General features: G+C 55.2%; 1 protein-coding gene across 1 annotated transcript in view; it reads left to right on the forward strand.

Moving 5' to 3' along the window:
• LOC134948368 (caveolin-3-like) overlaps positions 1-18,723 on the forward strand; it is a 30,877-nt gene that overhangs the window by 10,601 nt on the left and 1,553 nt on the right. The gene's annotated exons all lie outside the window — the stretch shown is intronic.

Genomic DNA, 18,723 nt, shown 5'->3' on the forward strand with positions numbered 1-18,723 from the left:
GTCTATTCCTGTCCGGATTTGACATCATACACCCGCCCAGCCACGCCTGCGTTATTTCAGACACGCCTGCGTTTTTGCAAACACTCCCTGAAAACGGTCGGTTGACACCCAGAAACACCACCTTCCTGTCAATCTTCTTGCGACAGTCAGTGCGTTTGAAAACTTCGCTCGAACCTGTTCAATACAACAAATGCCTTTGTACCCCGAGCGCATTGTGGTGCATACGCATGTGCAGAAATGCTGATTTTTAGCCTGATCGCTAGCTGCCGTTGTTCGCAGCGCAGCGATCAACTCGGAATGACCCCCAATAACCTGACTGCGTAAGTGTGCAAACTGCGGGCCTAATTCATGTTTGTAAGCAATGGTCGAGGTTTACGTAATTGAGCATTTATCGGCAGATTGCGAATGTGCTGCGATCGATGTGTCAATGTGCATTTACGATCGCGCACGCATTGAGATTTTCATCATAGAGTGATTGACAGGAAGGGATTGTTTGGGGTAGGTATAAGGGAGTGACAGCAAAAATGCAAGCGTGTTATGGTCGTTTTCAGAGCGTGTATCTGCCATCAGCTGTGATCGTGTACACAGAGAAACATAGCGCCAGTCACTATAGGGGCAGTTCACTAAGGGGCAATTCAATTGAACGCGAGTTTGGTAAGCTTTGGGAATGAGTGCCCGGAGCTATTCAATTAGCTAAACAAACTCCTGTGCAATTTAATTCAGACTGGATCGTTGGTACAATAGCGATCGCAGCCTGAAGCCCTTGCTGGAGTGCGCTCACGCAGCGTGCGCCCACTAAGATGCGATTGACTGGCAGAGGTGGTGGCGGGGCGGGAGGGGGTGTGCCAATGGCATTAGAACGCCGTTGGTGGGGCACGGTCCGGACAATACAAATGTGTCCGGACCATTGCGGGGGCGGGCGTGGCAGCTGCACGACGTCACACGCAGCCGCAGCGACCCAGAACGCGGCGGGTAGCCACCTACCAGCGCAGCTAGGCTGCACAGGTAAGGAGCTACTTGGCGGGTGCGAAAGCCTGACATGCGGATTGGTCTAGCCCTGAGCTGGGTGTTCCCCGCATGTCAGAGAAACTGATAAACTGATAAATTTAGCACATCTAATGCGGCCCCCCATCCCTGACGTGTCAAACCCGCAGTGGACCCTGGGAAACCCTCCACTGATGCGCTGCACACACTGCAGACCCCCAGCACTCCCCTGCCGACGCTCCGAACCCCCAGGACCCATCCAAATAACAGGTATTCTGTTATCCGGAAAAATTACATATCAGGAATGCTCCTGGTCTCGTCATTCCAGATATGGGATACTCAACCTGCTGCACCTGTGTATAATGCCCACCAGAACCATCAGCTTCATATGTGTGTGTAAATCTGGCTCTGATACTAGCCAATGCCTCCCCAGCCATTTATCTCACCGCACGTCCCTGCCACAGAGTATTTCACCGGTGTGGTTATTCCATTGTTACACATGCCAGTAAAGGGGGGTACTCACGGAGTGATCGCTGCTTAAAATCTAAGCAATCTGACTAGACTGTTTAGATTTTAAGCAGTGATCTTTCCGTGTGTACCCCTCACAGCGATAGCGATGCGCAGCCCCGCGCATCGCTATGGCTGGTGCTAGATTGGCCTGCATGCAGGCCAATCTAGCAGGTCGCTCACTTCACCCGCTGGATGAAATGAGCGCCCCCCCCCCCCCCCCCCGTCTCCCCCCGCACGCTCAGCACACATCTCTCCCCACATCTGCCAGTGAGTACTGGCCTTTATAGTTGTGCAGATTGGACTGATAATAATCAGGGTACAGCATCAAGAAAATGGCATCACTGAGGAAGAGGAATTAATTGCAGAGACACATGTAGACAGGAACGTTATAGTCTTGGTCTATTTACTAAGCCTTGGAGAGAGATAAAGTGCTTGGAGTTAAAGGTTGGAGTTAAAGTCCCAACCAACCAGCTCCTGTCATTTTTCAAACACAGCCTGTGACATGACAGTTAGGAGCTGATTGGCTGGTACTTTATCTCCATCGAAGGCTTAGTAAATAGACCATTGGCTGCCTGAACTTTTCAGTGAGATTAGCTGGAGACTCTTGGACAGCCCTGACTCAAAAAGGAAGAACAGGGAACTGTGGGGGAGAGAACCAGGACCAGGCTCAGCAGGGACATCCCCATTGCTCCTGAGTGTGGCGTGCCCCCCACATTCTCATACCCACCCGTACTATGATCTTATCAAAATAATGTTAATGTAAGAGGTGCGGCGGTGCGTGTGGTGGTGCCTGCTGCCGTGCAGGTGTAGTTTCGGTACTCACCAGGCGCCGCTCTCTCTCACCTTCAGGTACCGGAACCTTCAACGGACCTGGCAATCTTCAGTCGGATCCGGACACGGCGATTCCCTCTCGGAGCTGACCGACGACCGAGCTGAGGAGAAAATAGTTTACCTTAAGGGGGGTATCAACCCTTCTTCCACCAGAAAAGGGGATACCCCAGGGGTGACGGCGACCTTCACCGGTTGGGTGAAAGGTCATCACTGGCACAAAGCCTCAGCCACCCAGATTTCACACACTCGCACTCTCGCGCGTAGTGTGATGAAGGGGATTCTCACGTCCGTGAGCAATCCCTATTCCGGCGCTCGGGGACAGACAAGGGACAAACGCACACAGATGCTACTCACCGTCAGTTCCGCACTGCGAACGTCTTCTTCTCTTACAGGTCCCTGTAAGGAGGCAAACAAACAAGCAAACAGCCGTGCAGGGCCTAACTCTAGCCTAGTGTCACACACCTATACTAACTACAACGGCAGAGCCCTCAAACTAGCTCTGTGGGTGTGGTGCAACAAAACTAAACACACTTAACAAGCTCACACTTTACCCCGCACGGTAATAACATACATCACGATACACAGTGCAAGCAACTACCACGGTGCTGTCCCTTTAGGTACCCGACTCAGAACACCCGGTAGTGGGGGCCGCACAGCTCACCCCACCTCCAGTACTCTCTTCTCAGGGGCTCAGGTAAAGCGGACCTGCCTACCCAACACCTCAGGGTGGCCTGGGCCTAGTGCCCAGTGCCACCTTCATTCACCTCGGAGCACTTATTCACTGGGGCTAGCGCCCCCTAACTGCACACAGGCCGGAGGCCTGATTTCACCCACGGGCCTAGCGCCCGCCTAACTCGTCACTCGTTGGGTGACCTGGGCCTAGTACCCAGCGTCACCTTGGCTTATATCCACCTAATTGGCCAAAATACACTAGGGCCTAATGCCCTCTAATGCCCCACAGGCCTATTGCCTGATATGCCCCTCAGGCCTAATGCCCGCTATGTGCCCTCGGGCCTAATGCCCGCCTTCTGCGCTGTTGAGGTGGCTTGAGCCTAATGCCCAAACCACCTAATCAAATGGTGGCCCCAATCTCCTATCTGCGCCCAGGCCTAGTGCCTGAATTGTGCCCTGGGCCTAATGCCCGTCCCTGATGGTCTAGGGAGGAAAAGGGAGGGGGATGAAAGTTGCCTCACTGAGGCCTCACCTGATCCGGGGGTCTCCGGCGCCCTCTTCTGCCGCTGACCCGTCCTGGCCAGCGGCGTCGCCTCCGCTCCTCCGCGTCCAGCCACCGCTGGACATCTTCTTGCAGGAGCCCGACGTCTTCCGGCCTCTTCAGCGGCCACCGGAGCTCTTCTTAAAACGTCCGTCTTCTCCTCCGCGCCGGACTCTCTTCTGCGCTCCGGCGCGCCGACTCCTTTCTCCAGGTCCCGGCCGCTTTCTTCGCGCTCTTCCGCGTGCCTCTTCTCTTCGGCTCCCGCCCGGCGTCTGACGTCAGACGCCGGGGGCGGGGCCTATGACGCGGCGAGCGCCGATTGGCTCGCCGCACCCCTCTCTGATTGGCCGCCGCTCCGGGAGCCGCGTTTGGCTCCTGGAGGGCGCCAACATTTGAACTCCTCCGCAGCCTCCGGTCCGGTGCAGGGAAAAGGGTAATCCCTGCACCGGACACCCGCCGCTCCTGCCCACTGACAGGCGCTAGGGACAGACAAGCTGTCCCAGCGCTGTCAGAGACGCCCTCCCGCAGGTGGAATGTGTCTTGTAAAACAGGACACATCTCCACATTTCCCCCCCCTTTTTCCTTTGTAGTCCCTACAAAGGTCTCCACGACGTCCATCGTCCGCGGGTCAGGGAATTCCGAGGTCCCTCCGGCGAGGTTGTATTCGAGGGCCCAGCCCGGACAGGCTGTGACCCCACATCCTTCCTCCACCGGTTCCGGATTCCTCCTCTTTGTTCCTCCCGACCTCCATCGGTGGATCCTCTGGGGGAGTGGCATCTCCTCACGGTCGCTCGATGTTGGCCACCAAGGGGAATCTTCCTCCACGGGGACAACAGTCACCCACTCTTGACCTCCATGTCGTCTGTGGCATCGTCCCTGTCTTCAGGGTGTGGTACCGACCACCACCCAACAGCGGAATCCTCCGGGGCATCCGTTTCCTCTCGGGCAACAACCACCATCTGTCGCATCTCCTCGTGGGGCATCTCCAAAGGTCCCATGTCTTCCTCTGGAACGGGTCCTCCCACGGCATCACGATCCTCTCCCCGTACGTCCGACCATTTCGGCACTTCCGGCAGGTATTCTTGCTCCAGGACTACCTCCTCCTCTTCACGGAGGGCATTCAACTGGGAGCACGCCTCCACCCGATCCTGCCAGTCACTCTCGTCGGCGCTTCCGATGCCAGAGTCGTCCTCCATCTGTTCTTGGAGGGATTCGTCGGCGGACAGCTCACCATAGTCCGAGTCCTCCTCCGATATCTGGACTGGGGTATTATTTTCCTCCTCAGCGTACTTAGTCTCTTCCGCTGGCACCTCTGCTTCCTCGGTGTACTCCTTCGCTTCCGCTGGCATCTTTACTTCCTCAGCGTACTCCTTTGCTTCCGCTGGCATCTTTACTTTCTCAGCGTACTCCTCTTCCGCTGGCATCTCTAGGTACCCAGGACACACCTGTTCCGCACGTCCTGGTCGTGGACGGTCCCATCGCGGGGAGATTCCGGACGTCTCCGTCACTGGGTCTTCACGCTTTTCTTCGCAGCGTGGTCTCTTCACCTCCCAGTCGTCCACTTCCGCCTTATGCGGGAAAGGATTCTGCCTTACTGGGGTCACTTTCTTGGGACAGAGTAGGTCCGCAGCATCTTCCCAAGGGCACTCACTGGCCGCATGTCCTGGTCGCCGACACTTCCAACAAGGGAGGGCCACTGCCACCTTCTCCAAGACGGGTTCCTTGTCCACCTCCTTCACTGAGGGATCTTCACCCGTTGGTTCCGGCTCAGAGGAAATGGGCACCTGCGAACTACCTTCAAGCAGGGTCTTCTGCTCCATTTCCCTGGTTTCTTCCTCCCATCTCTGGGCACGACCATCCGCAATCATCCGGTCTTCATTCCACGGACAATCGGGAAGCGCATGTCCTCTCGCCTCGCAGAGCGCACACACGGGCTCTGCAGCCACCCGGTTCCGAAGTTGCTGACGAGACTCCGTCAGCTGCTTCACCGTGGCCTTGTAGTCTGTCCTGTCTTCAGTCCATGGACATTCCAGGAGCCGATGTCGGGGATCTCCACAGCTTTCACACTGGAAATCAACCTCGTCTTGGCTTCACTCTTCATCCCAGGGACAACGGTTATGCTCATGCCCGTAGTTTCCGCAGAGCAAACACCAGGACTCCTTCGCTTGGCCCTTCTGACGTCTTCGGTCCGCTTCCTGGACCACCTTCTTTGGGTACGTCTCTCGCCAAGTACACTCGTCGGCAAAGTGCCCCGTTTGCAGACATTTCTTGCAGGGCGTCACAGCGGCCTTCTTGCGCCCCTTCTCCCGGCGCTCTTCCTTTTCATGCTGGACCGACCGCTGCACCATCTTCAGGAGGTCTGCCCCAGACACCGTCACCCAGTCGCTCTGGTCCGCACACGTCCGGGGGTGAGTCTGTTCCGGAGCTGTCCGCAGGGAGGTCTTCTTGGTGGCGTTCCACATCGTGTCCGTGATCCTGTATCCTTAATCCTGCCGACTACGCCAAAATGTAAGAGGTGCGGCGGTGCGTGTGGTGGTGCCTGCTGCCGTGCAGGTGTAGTTTCGGTACTCACCAGGCGCCGCTCTCTCTCACCTTCAGGTACCGGAACCTTCAACGGACCTGGCAATCTTCAGTCGGATCCGGACACGGCGATTCCCTCTCGGAGCTGACCGACGACCGAGCTGAGGAGAAAATAGTTTACCTTAAGGGGGGTATCAACCCTTCTTCCACCGGAAAAGGGGATACCCCAGGGGTGACGGCGACCTTCACTGGTTGGGTGAAAGGTCATCACTGGCACAAAGCCTCAGCCACCCAGATTTCACACACTCGCACTCTCGCGCGTAGTGTGATGAAGGGGATTCTCAGGTCCATGAGCAATCCCTATTCCGGCGCTCGGGGACAGACAAGGGACAAACGCACACAGATGCTACTCACCGTCAGTTCCGCACTGCGAACGTCTTCTTCTCTTACAGGTCCCTGTAAGGAGGCAAACAAACAAGCAAACAGCCGTGCAGGGCCTAACTCTAACCTAGTGTAACACTCTATACTAACTACAACGGCAGAGCCCTCAAACTAGCTCTGTGGGTGTGGTGCAACAAAACTAAACACACTTAACAAGCTCACACTTTACCCCGCATGGTAACAACACACATCACGATACACAGTGCAAGCAACGACCACGGTGCTGTCCCTTTAGGTACCCGACTCAGAACACCCGGTAGTGGGGGCCGCACAGCTCACCCACCTCCAGTACTCTCTTCTCAGGGGCTCAGGTAAAGCGGACCTGCCTACCTAACACCTCAGGGTGGCCTGGGCCTAGTGCCCAGTGCCACCTTTATTCACCTCGGGGGGCACTTATTCACTGGGCCTAGCGCCCCCTAACTGCACACAGGCCGGAGGCCTGATTTCACCCACGGGCCTAGCACCCGCCTAACTCGTCACTCGTTGGGTGACCTGGGCCTAGTACCCAGTGTCACCTTATATCCACCTAATTGGCCAAAATACACTAGGGCCTAATGCCCTCTAATGCCCCACAGGCCTATTGCCTGATATGCCCCTCGGGCCTAATGCCCGCTATGTGCCCTCGGGCCTAATGCCCGCCTTCTGCGCTGTTGAGGTGGCTTGGGCCTAATGCCCAAACCACCTAATCAAATGGTGGCCCCAATCTCCTATCTGCGCCCAGGCCTAGTGCCTGAATTGTGCCCCGGGCCTAATGCCCGTCCCTGATGGTCTAGGGAGGAAAAGGGAGGGGGATGAAAGTTGCCTCACTGAGGCCTCACCTGATCCGGGGGTGTCCGGCGCCCTCTTCTGCCGCTGACCCGTCCTGGCCAGCGGCGTCGCCTCCGCTCCTCCGCGTCCAGCCGCCGCTGGACATCTTCTTGCAGGAGCCCGACGTCTTCCGGCCTCTTCAGCGGCCACCGGAGCTCTTCTTCAAACGGCCGTCGTCTTCTCCTCCGCGCCGGACTCTCTTCTGCGCTCCGGCGCGCCGACTCCTTTCTCCAGGTCCCGGCCGCTTTCTTCGCGCTCTTCCGCGCGCCTCTTCTCTTCGGCTCCCGCCCGGCGTCTGACGTCAGACGCCGGGGGCGGGGCCTATGACGCGGCGAGCGCTGATTGGCTCGCCGCGCCCCTCTCTGATTGGCCGCCGCTCCGGGAGCCGCAATTGGCTCCCGGAGGGCGCCAACATTTGAACTCCTCCGCAGCCTCCGGTCCGGTGCAGGGAAAAGGGTAATCCCTGCACCGGACACCTGCCGCTCCTGCACACTGACAGGCGCTAGGGACAGACAAGCTGTCCCAGCGCTGTCAAAGGCGCCCTCCCGCAGGTGGAATGTGTCCTGTAAAACAGGACACATCTCCACATTAACACAATTTTCCTTCTGCCACTGGTTACCTGCAATTGTTTTTCCCCCGTTTTTTTTTTTGTTTGTTTGTTTTCTCTCTTCCACCCCACTGTGTGCTTTTCCTACAATGTTTACCCCCACTGATTGCACACCATGCCATTGCGCCCTACATACAGGGTACATCATACTACTACACAAGTGTCAGTTTTCCCATATATGCACTGGGCCCTTGTATGGCTCACCTCCCACTGTGTAACCTTCATAGTGTGCCCAACATGGCTGCCCCATATGGTACACTTGTGGATGGGATGAAAAATACATGTACCTGGTGGTTTTGTTGGAACCCTACTCTGAACTTTAGGACCCCCATTTTGTGTCATCTTTCCTAGGGGTAGACTATTCCACTCTGGGTAATCCTACGCTGTGCGCCCAAGATGGCTGCCACACTTGGTACCTTGTGAGGGTGGAATACACAACCCTTGGAAGTCATTACCCAAAATGCCTACAAAAATCCTGCATTATGCTTTCTGTGCTCTTAAAGTTTTCTTTTATGTCTGTGTTGCTTATCTATTGCTGTATGACTTAGATCCGCTGTATTATGTGCATTGTTTTTGATGTCTGTAAAGCGCCTTGAGTCCTGTTGGAGAATGAGCGCTATATAAATAAAATTATTATTATTAACTTCCCATTTTTGTTGCTCAACAAAAAGGTTCTCCAGGTCCTCATGCAAACCTTACATGTTACTATGTTCCTCTACTCTTGAAGAGTGTAGCATTTAATAAGCATATACAGCACCCTTAGGGCCCCATAACGATGCTTATTATCAGCTGTATATTTCCTTTTTTATTATTATTATTATTATCATCCTTTATTTATATGGAGCCACAAGGGTTCTGCAGCGCCCAATTACAGAGTACATAAACAAATAATCAAACAGGAAAACAGCAACTTACAGTTGATGACAGTATAGGACAAGTACAGGGTAAATACACATAGTTACATCAGCAGATGACACTGGAATAAGTATCAGGTGGCAGAAGACTGCTGGATTTGGTGCAGTTGAAGATTATTAAAGTAAGAAAGGATAAGCACATGAAGGAAGAGGGCCCTGCTCGTGAGAGCTTACATTCTAAAGGGGAGGGGTAGACAGACAGGGGTGACACAGATGGGGTACATAGAGAGCGTGGAACAGAGGGTTAGGAATAGGATGAGATTTGGCTGGGTTTGGTGAAGAAGTGGGTCTTGAGAGCCCGTTTGAAGTTTTGTAGAGAGGTGGAGAGTCTGAGGGGGAGAGGTAGGGAATTCCAGAGAAGTGGTGCAGCACGTGAAAAATCTTGGAGGTAGGAGTGGGAGGAAGTAATCCGTAGGCAGGAAAGTCGGCGTGCATTAGCAGAGCGAAGAGGACAGGTGGGAGTGTAAAGGGAGATAAGGTCAGAGATGTAGATGGGAGAGGAGTGGGTGAGGGCTTTGTAAGCGGGTGTGAGAAGCTTGAAATGGATTCTGAAAGGGAACAGTACCTTTAATACCGTAGTGATACTAATGAATATACCGTCGGTATTTAACATTACTTAGGTCTCCGGCAAGGTCCAGCGTCATCCCTATACCCGGCGGCACCGTCCTCGCTGCGACCATACGGTTACCCAGACCAATGTCTGACTAATGTGCGTGGAATTGTTTATTTGTATGCAAGCGGTGGCTTTCAGATGCTTCCGGTTGGCGTCTCAATACAAATATCTCAGGCATATTTTTGCACAGCCACTGCCTAGTAACTTGCAGCTGCAGTAACGTTGGTGTACATCACTGAATCAGACCCTATGATCTCACAGCATTTATAGGCGCGTAGGCAGATTTGCGCCCTATTTAGAGTTGATTTCGGATTTATTGCACCAGTTATAGGGCTGAAGCAAATGTGGGCTGTTGAAGACTATTTCCACAGGCAGATCGATAGGGGCAATTGTATTCCCTTGCGCACCTTCAGTAAGCTCAGCCAAAAAAGGGCGTGGGCTCAGACAAAAGGGCATAACCTTGCGTGAGTCCCCCGCTGCCGACATGGAGGGGGCGTGGCCTAGCAGTTTTTGCACTGTGCATTGTATGCCTTTTGTATAATGCCCCATCTCACCCAATGAATATCTGTTACCCTCTTACAGTGCAGCTACTTCTCGTAGCACTAACAATCCCCTCCTACATATATCGCACATCTCAGAGATCAGCAATAAATACTGTCACAAGACATATAACATATATAGTAAAAACAGCACGCAACACTATCTTATATCGCCATCACACCTGCTGTACACCGCAATAAGGCCACACAGTCACCTGTCCATCACAAAACAAGACTGACAGGACAGCTACAGGTGTCTTGTGTAAAGCAGACAGACACAGACATGTAAGTACAGGGGCAGATTCAATATGTGAAGGCTGCAGAAGGCGTTGAGTAGAAAGACGCTCACAGCTGCATTGTGATTTTCTGCAGCGTCCAAAGACGCAGCATCAAGGGCCTAATTTAGACCTGATCGCAACAGCAGCAAAATTTTTCTCTAATGGGCAAATTCATGTGCACTGCAGGTGGGGCAGATTTAACATGTGCAGAGAGAGTAAGATTTGGGTGGGGTGTGCTCAAACTGAAATCTAAACTGCAGTGTAAAAATAAAGCAGCCAGTATTTACCCTGCACAGAAACAAAATAACCCACCCAAATCTAACTCTCTCTGCACATGTTACATCTGCCCCACCTGCAGTGCACATAGTTTTTCTCATTAGGGAAAGATTTTGCTTTTGCAACCAGGTCTGAATTAGGCCCCAAATCCCTTTCCGGTGTTCTCGCGCTCCCAGGGCGAGTGACGCTGCGTCGGAAGAATCAGACTCTGGAATCAGCACTGCTTGAAAACAAGGTTGACAAACAAATGCCCCGTTTTCAAAAACACTGCCCGTTACCGCCCCATACACACCTTCAAATGGCCGCAGCGTGTCAGTCATACTGCAGCTTAGGAGACACCAGTACAGATGTGCAGCAGCGATGCTCTGGTATGGTAATGCAGCAGGAGGCGTCTGATATAAGTAGGCGCCTTCTGCTTGCATTAGTGATCATAGGACGCAGCACCGAATTACCTGCGACACCACCGGCCGTGTGACACATGGGGTCAAGCAATCCGGCCGCCAGTTTCTACAACGAGTCCAGGGAATCTCCACCTTCTGACAGAGATCCTGGCCTCGTTCCTCCCCCAAAATGCCAGCAACACGCCTCCGATTTGGGAAACAGCAGCCGTCGCCGCCCCCTCCCCGCCTAAGCGTCAGCAGACTGTCAGTCACTGAGGGGTAAACGGGCTTTAACTGTAACTGCCTTTCAGCAGCTGCAGTACAGTATATCTTGTGCACTCCTGTATATTAGGGACGTGCCGAGGTATCAGAGAATTAGGGGTCTATTCATGAAGCAGTGAAAAGAGTGGAGAAGTGAGCCTGTGGAGAAGTTGCCCATGGCAACCAATCAGCTGTTCCGTACAATTGTACAGTATGCAAATTATAAATGTTACTTCAATGGTGATTGGTTGCTATGGGCAGATTCTCCACTGGCTCACTTCTCCACCCTTTTCACTGCTTCATGAATAAACCTCTAATTCACAGTATGGGGAATATACAATATATAATATATGTGTTGTTAGAAGTCATTCTGTGACTGGGTTCTCACACTGCAGGGATGATATTGTCTGGCTGCTCGATGCACATATAAGGGATATCATTGCTGGGATTTATGAGAGTTCCATTAATTCCCCCTGTATATTTGTCAGTGTGCGGAGGTGGATGTGGGCTGAGGGTCCAGCTGTCGCACCTCTTCTGCTGTGTGTGACAGCAGCCAGACTAGAACTGAAGCCCTCACTGCCTGCATGATGAAATTAGCACAGTCCTCTGCCTAATTCTGGAGCTGCTGGCCAGCCGGGGGCGTAACCATGGTTTAGTGCCGAGACCCAGCGACTTCACTTATTATCAGTCGTGTCGTCCAGCAACCAATATAAAAGTAAATGCTATGGCCCATAATCTTTCCAGATCATAACATGCTAAGGGGAGTATAATTAATTAGAAATTGTCTGACGTGACATTTAAGACTTAGGGGGACATTAACTAAGCAGTGATAAGAGTGAGAAGTGAGCCAGTGGAGATATTTCCCCATCAACCAATCAGCAGCTCTGTATCATTTTATAGTATGCAAATTATAGATGTAACTTCAGTGCTGATTGGTTGCCATGGGCAACTTCTCCACTGGCTCACTTCTCCGCTCTTATCACCGCTTAGTAAATGTACCCTTAGGGGGATATCCTATTAGCCCCAGTAAAACATTGGGTGCGAAAAACATAATGTTTTTCACAATTTTTCCTGATGTTTCACCGATTTTCTTTTACAGGCTATCCAGATTGATCGCCTGTAAAGAAAATGCACTTTCTCCCGAAAACACTCCGGTTCAGTGAAAGGGCTGTTTCTGGGGATTTGGTTAAACCAAATCCTCGATGACCGGTAAAACCTGCAGCGTCCCCGTCCTCCTGCTGAAGACGGGGATGCTGTGTGACCGCTGACTGGGGGAAGCCGCTGGGTGACTGCTGCTGCTGGGGATCTGTGTGCGGCTGCGGTGTCCCGATGACGCGGGTGCTGTGTGGCCACTGGCAGGGGGAAACCGCCGGGTGACTGCTGCTAAGGGTCTGCGTTCGGCGCCGTGCCTGTGTCTCTCACAGGCAGTCGTCGGCGGCGCGCTGCACCGGGAGCTGTCAGAAGCCAGCACCCGGTGCAGTGTCAGGTAACCCCCGATAAGCCACCGCTTGTGCAGGCTTATCGGGGGTAATAGGATAGCCCCCGGCGGGACAATTATCCCCGGTAAATTACCGGGGCTAATTGGATATCCCCCTTAAAAGGAAATGACATCCTTTTCCCAGGTCAAAAAAAAAACAGCCACCAGGTCAATTACATTCAATGGGGTAAATTTACTAAGGTGGGAGGGTTTTTTTTTTTTTTAGAACTGGTGATGTTTCCCATAGCAACCAATCAGATTTGATCTATTATCTTCTAGAAGCAGCTAGATAAATGTGAAGTAGAATCTGATTGGTTGCTATGAGCAACTTCACCAGTTCTAAAAAAAACTCCCACCTTAGTAAATTTACGCCAATGAATGTGGCTGTTGTTGTGCTCATCTGGCTTAATTGATGAAGTGAGACATTGACTCCTTCTTAAAAAAAACTATGGCTGGAGTGGGCCGTCCTGTTAGGGTAATGCTGTAACCTCATAGCGACGGGTGGCCCATCTTATCCTGGACACCAGAGTATGAAAATACATATTTGGCTATCCAGGCTGGAATGCCCAACACTATATTAGTTTTTGGGTGGGATGCATCAAAGCTGAAAATGTGGTCAAACCTCAGAAAATGATGTTTTTGGAGGTTTGGCCACATTTCACAAATACACGAAGCTGGTCCGTTAGGCACCACCATTGCAATGTTCCCTGAGAGGGAACCAATCGGATCCCTCCCACTGTCTGCTGTGGCTCATGCATCATTAACCCGGAAGTCATTGTATCAAAAAGGACATTTCTTACCGGATCGGGAATTTTTCAAGCATATGGGGCTGGATGTAATGACGGCTGAGTTCAGCAGCCGTGCCGACGTTTTTTAAAATGGGCAATAACTTTCAAGGCTAAACCATGCCTTGTAAATGAATGCCCCTTTAAAAAAACGTCTGAGTTTGGACGGCAGCCCGCATGGCCGCCGAACTTGGGTGTCATTACATCTGGCCCATGGTGTTACTAAACACCCCACTATGCTCGCGATGAGTGGCAGGATGCATTGCATGTAAAATGCAATGGTTGATGCATCCCAATCCCAACCCAACCGTTATTCCAGAAGTTGTATGTGTGTGGAGGGGGTGGGGAGGGTGGGGGGTGGGAGGGGCGGCATGACTATGGTAACAACACATCTAGTTAGCCAACCTTCACGCTTAGCTAGCCGGAAAAAAAGACGGGCTCCTTGTAGTAATATTTATGTATGTGTGGCGTATATATATATATATATATATATATATATATATGGATGTAGTTATGTGACATGACCGACGCCGGTATCCCTAGCAGTGAAAGCCCGACAGTCGGGAGTGGGAATAGAACCTGTGGCGAGCGCAGTGAGCCACCGAGCCCACAAGGGGCTTTGTTGCACTGCCCCCCTCCCCCACTGTAATCGTAAGCAATACCGGGTGCCCTCCTAAAGATCCATGCACAATCTACACACAGCAGGCAGCACTCCTGGTAGTGTTGCCTGCTGTATCGAGATTATATATATATACAGTGACAGAGCAGCCGCTGACTATGAGCGGAACTCACACTACCCGCCTCACAGACTAGCGGCTGCTGCAGAGTTCAGGGGGACATGCTGACACTGACAGCCGCACTCGCTCCCCCTCCCACCCGCGGCACTCCCGCCATCTCCCCCTCCCGAAGCACCAACATCCGCGGCACTCCCGCTCAGAGGCGTCACTTACTGTTATAACACCCGGTGCGGTCACGGGTGAAAAGGGGGCGTGGCTTCTTGGAAGGGGGCGTGGCTTCGCGTCCCGATCCCCGTTTTCGGCACATTGTGGGTCGGGGGATACGGCCTTCACCCGGACACTGCTGAATCTGCAGTGCTGGCTTCTGCGCTGTGACAGGAGCCGGGTTGCAACATCCAGCTCCTGTCACTGAGCAGGAGCCGGCACTTTGGTGTCACCCCTCAGAGGGTAACACCCGGGTGCGGCCCGCACCCCCCGCACCCACGTTGTGGCGCCACTGCTCCTGCCCCCTCCCCCACCTGTAGCACAAACACCCGCCGCATCCACCCATCACCAGCGGCACTCCCGCCCCCTCCCCCGCCCAGAGCACCAACACCCGCGGCAACCAACCGCATTCGCCCCCCACCCGCGGCACTCCCACCCTCTCCCCCACCCGCAGCACCAACACCCGCGCCACCTACCTGCGGCAACCACCGCATCCACCCACCACCCGCGGCACTCCCACCCTCTCCCCCACCCGCAGCACCAACACCCGCGCCACCTACCTGCGGCAACCACCGCATCCACCCACCACCCGTGGCACTCCACCCCCTCCCCCACCCGCAGCACCAACACCCGCACCACCCGTGGCACTCTGCCCCCTCCCCCACCCACAGCACCAACACCCGCTGCCCCCCCCCTGCGGCACCCAACGCATCCCCCACATCCGCTCCCACCCGCAGCACTCCCGCCCCCACCCGTAGCTCCCACACCTGCAGCACCCCCCGCCCCTCCCCCACCCGCTGCAACCCTGCCCCTCCCCCATACCCACCCTCTCCCCCACCCGCAGCACCAACACCCGCGCCACCTACCCGCGGCACCCACCGCATCCACCCGTGGCACTCCACCCCCTCCCCCACCCGCAGCACCAACACCCGCACCACCCGTGGCACTCTGCCCCCTCCCCCACCCACAGCACCAACACCCGCTGCCCCCCCCCTGCGGCACCCAACGCATCCCCCACATCCGCTCCCACCCGCGGCACTCCCACCCCCACCCGTATCTCCCACACCTGCAGCACCCCCCGCACCTCCCCCACTCGCTGCAACCCAGCCCCTCCCCCATACCCACCTCTTCCCCCCGCTGCACCCTTCACCCAACCCGCACCACCACCGCATCTGCCCCTCCTGCACCCCCCCGTCCCCCACCCGCACCCCCCCCACAACCCTCGGAATCCCAGCAGCTGCCTCCCACCACCCAACTGCACCACCACTGCTCCAGCCCCTGCCCCCCCTCCGCACTTGTCCCCCCACCCATGGCACCACGCCCCCAGCACCCCCCCTCCCCCATCCACGGCACTCCCACACCAGCTTCTCCCACACCCACATCACCCCTGCTCCCAACCCCCCACCCATGGCACCCCCGCCCCTCTCCTGCGCACAGCACTCCTGCTCCCGCACCCCCACCTGTAGCACCCGCACCTGCAACCGTGGCACACTCAAACCCCCCCCCCCCCCCAAATGCACCACACCGGCAAACCGCCCCCTCCCCCCACCCTTGGCACCCCCCCACTCCACCCCCATACCCACCTCTACCCCCGCTACACCCCTGCATCCTCCACTCCACCCGCACCACCAACGCATCTGCCCCTCCTGCACTCACCCCTCCCCCATCCGAAACACCCCTGCTCCTGCACCCCCTGCCCCACCCACGCCACACCCCCAACCCTCGGAACCCCCGCAGCCGCCTTCCACCCCCCATCCGCACCACCACTGCACCCCCCACTGCCCCCCCCACACCTGTCCCCCACCCATGGCACAACGCCCCCACGCCCAGAACCCCCCCCCTACCCTACCCACGGCACTCCCACACCAGCTTCTCCCACAGCCCCCCCAACCCCACATCACCCCTGCTCCCAACTCCCCACCCATGGCACCCCGACCCTCCACTACGCACAGCACCCCTGCTCCCGCACCCCCACCCCTCCCCTACCTGCAGCACCCCCCCCACCCGCCCCTGCAACCATAGCACCCTCACCCCCACCCACCCCCAACCGCACCACCCCGGCTAACTGCCCCCTCCCCCACCCGCGGCACCCCGCCCCTTCCCCACTTTACCCCCATACCCACCTCTCCCCCGCTACACCCCTCCACCCCACCCGCACCACCGCATTTGCCCCTCCTGCACCCGCCCCTCCCCCATCCGCAACACCCCTGCTCCCGCACCCCCTCCCCCACCCGTGCCAACCCTCGGAAACCCCCGCAGCCGCCTCCCACACCCCAACCGCAGCACTACTGCACCCGTCCCTGCCCCCCGCACCTGTCCCCACACCCATGGCACCACACTCCCACCCGCAGCCCCCCACTCCCCCACCCACGGCACTCCCACACCAGCTTCTTCCACAACCCCTCCCACACCCATATCACCCCTGCTCCCAACCCTCCACCCATGGCATCCCAACCCTCCACCCATGGCACCCCGCCCCTCCCCTACGCACAGGACCCCTGCTCCCCCACCCCTCCCCTTCCTGCAGCACCACCCACCCCCGCAACCGCGGCACCCTCACACCCACCCAACCGCACCACCCCACCAAATAGCCCCCTCCCCCACCCACAGCACCCCTGCACCCGCCCCTCCCCCCCCAACACCCACGCACCTGCGCCTCCACCACCCGCAACACCACCACAGCCGGCCCTCCCCAACTGCGTTAACCCCGCACCAGCCCATTGTGTATAAGTGGCGCTGCTATCTGTGCACACTGTGTGTATAAGCGGCTCTGCTACCTGTGGGTATTGTGTGTATACGCCGCTCTGCTACCTGTGGGTATTGTGTGTACACATGGCTCTGCTACCTGTGCCCATTGTGTGTATAAGCACCTCTGCTACCTGTGGGCACTGTGTATAAGCGCCTCTGCTACCTGGGGGTATTGTGTGTATAAGCTGCTCTGCTAGCTGTGGGCACTGTGTGTATAAGCAGCTCTGCCCTCTGTGGGTATTGTGTGTATAAGCGGTTCTGCTACCTGTGGGTCATGTGTGTACATGTGGCTCTGCTACCTGTGCCCATTGTGTGTATAAGCGCCTCTGCTACCTGTGGGCACTGTGTGTATAAGCGCCTCTGCTACCTGGGGGTATTGTGTGTATAAGCGGCTCTGCTACCTGTGGGCACTGTGTGTATAAGCGCTTCTGCCCCGTGGGTATTGTGTGTATAATCGGTTCTGCTACCTGTGGGTAATGTGTGTATAAGCGGCACTGCTACCTGTGGGTATTGTGTGTATAAGCGGTTCTGCCCCCTGTGGGTATTGTGTGTATAAGCGGCTCTGCTACCTGTGGCCACTGTGTGTATAAACGGCTCTGCTACCTGTGGGTATTGTGTATAAGCGGCTCTGCTACTTGTGGGTATTGTGTGTATAAGCGGCTCTGCTACCTGTGGGTATTGAGTGTATAAGCGGCTCTGCTACCTGTGGCCATTGTGTGTATAAGCGGCTCTGCTACCTGTGGCCATTGTGTGTATAAGCGGCTCTGCTACTTGTGGGCACTGTGTGTATAAGTGGCTCTGCTACCTGTGGGTATTGTGTGTATAAGCGCCTCTGCTACCTGGGGGTATTGTGTGTATAAGCGGCTCTGCTACCTGTGGGCACTGTGTGTATAAGCGCCTCTGCCCCCTGTGGGTATTGTGTGTATAAGCGGTTCTGCTACCTGTGGGTATTGTGTGTATAAGCGGTTCTGCTACCTGTGGGTATTGTGTGTATAAGCGGCTCTGCTACCTGTAGCCACTGTGTGTATAAGCGCCTCTGCTACCTGTAGCCACTGTGTGTATAAGCGCCTCTGCTACCTGTGGGTATTGTGTGTATAAGCGGCTCTGCTACCTGTGGGTATTGTGTGTATAAGCGGCTCTGCTACCTGTGGCCATTGTGTGTATAAGCGGCTCTGCTACCTGTGGCCACAGCACCTTGGTATCTTATCTACAGTGCATTGCTGTTACTCATCTGGTACTTCATAATGCAGACACTAGCAGTATATACTACACTATGTTATTCATTGTGCCCTGCGGCCACTCTGCACGCCCTCACAAAGGCCTACGCCCCCTTGACAATCGCACGCCCTCCCCCCTTACAATATTTACCCACTGCCATAAAAAAAAAAAAATCAGGTAATACTCCATGTAATAACAATTATAGCACAGCTGAAGCCCGTGCAGGGGATAATGGGTCGTAGCCTCTTGCAACGGTATTTTCTGTCTAACCCCTTGCCTCTCTTTATCCTCTCCCTACCACCCTGACTCTCCCTATCCTTTACCGATCGCACAGCGTGTCTGTACATTCCCTTTCTCTCCCCCTACGCCTCTCTATCTTA

Source organism: Pseudophryne corroboree, chromosome 8 (genome assembly GCF_028390025.1).
Source record: "Pseudophryne corroboree isolate aPseCor3 chromosome 8, aPseCor3.hap2, whole genome shotgun sequence".
NCBI classification, from domain to species: domain Eukaryota; kingdom Metazoa; phylum Chordata; class Amphibia; order Anura; family Myobatrachidae; genus Pseudophryne; species Pseudophryne corroboree.